This window comes from Centruroides sculpturatus, unplaced genomic scaffold (assembly GCF_000671375.1).
Source record: "Centruroides sculpturatus isolate CEXI.00-Female unplaced genomic scaffold, Cexi_2.0 scaffold14, whole genome shotgun sequence".
In the NCBI taxonomy this organism is placed as follows: Eukaryota; Metazoa; Arthropoda; class Arachnida; order Scorpiones; family Buthidae; genus Centruroides; species Centruroides sculpturatus.
The window spans coordinates 1,280,592-1,281,695 of record NW_019384312.1 but is presented as its reverse complement, the minus strand read 5'-3'; the positions used below and the strand labels follow the sequence as shown (position 1 = coordinate 1,281,695).

Sequence of the window (1,104 nt, the reverse complement as noted above, 5' to 3'; positions counted from 1 at the left end):
AAATGTTTGTTTAATTATGGCAACGCAATACTTGGGCGATCTGCCTAGGGGTGATGCCTTCCGGGAGGTCATTTTAAGGGAAATTGGCCCCTATTTAGGCGTTTCAGACGTGGAGAAAACCCGGAAAACTCCACGACCGAACTCCCAGTGTTAAGGAAACGAAGACACCTTGGCCACTGGTAGGCCATTTCCTTATAAATAAGAGTCTAACATGTAAAAATCCGTTAATATTACGTACAGTATCATTCTTCTTATAGGTTATATATATTTAAATCTCTTATAACAGTACGAAAGTAAATTATTTCTATAAATATTTTATAAAATTTTAAAAATCTTTTAATCATAAATAAATATTAAAATAGTTATATATTTTAATAGATTCGTATTTTATATAGAAAATTAAAGTGTAATTTTACGAATTTTGGCAATTTTATAAGTAGGCATTCATAAGTAAATGTACGATACTCCAATATATAAGTTTATATATTTATATACTTAAATCAGAATATTAATAATTAAGTAATTTTATTTAAATTCTGAAAATGTTTACAAGATTGTGAATACATCAATGTATTATTCTAATATAAATCCATGTTTTGCATGCAATTACGAAGCAAGATTTTCTCTTCTTCATCACTTTTTTGTTCCTAAAACACACACACATATATATATTAAAATGTTTTAAATAATTTCTTAATTTTAATATAAAATAAATAATTTTAAAACTTACAATATTTTCATTTATATTCTCTTCAATACATCTAGAAAACTGAAAAAATAAAAAATATATTTATTATTTTGAAAAATAATCGAATATTACTAATAGTTATAAATGTATTTACGCTTTCTTGCTGTTCTATAGGAACGTCAGATGGGCCGCATTGATTGTTGAGAAATTCTCCTCCAGAATTAGTTCCCAAGTATCGCATACAATATTCCCATGTTATTAAAGCCTTTAATAATAAAATATATACATATTTAAATAATTTTATTAATTTATTAATTAGATATTACTATAAACTTACAGGGTATTCAGATTTGACGCAATCCCAAATTTTCTGCTTTGATTCTATAGAATAACCTGAAATATTTAATAAATTTTTC

At 25.4% G+C, this 1,104-nt stretch overlaps 1 long non-coding RNA gene across 1 annotated transcript; it reads right to left on the bottom strand.

Moving 5' to 3' along the window:
- Positions 1-506: 506 nt before the first annotated feature.
- LOC111621968 lies at positions 507-1,096 on the bottom strand. Its single transcript, XR_002756176.1, has 4 exons — positions 1,026-1,096; positions 843-953; positions 731-769; positions 507-647 (listed from the first exon to the last, which is right to left on the bottom strand). It is a non-coding gene; the product is annotated as an uncharacterized LOC111621968 (long non-coding RNA).
- Between the last annotated feature and the right edge of the window lie 8 nt (positions 1,097-1,104).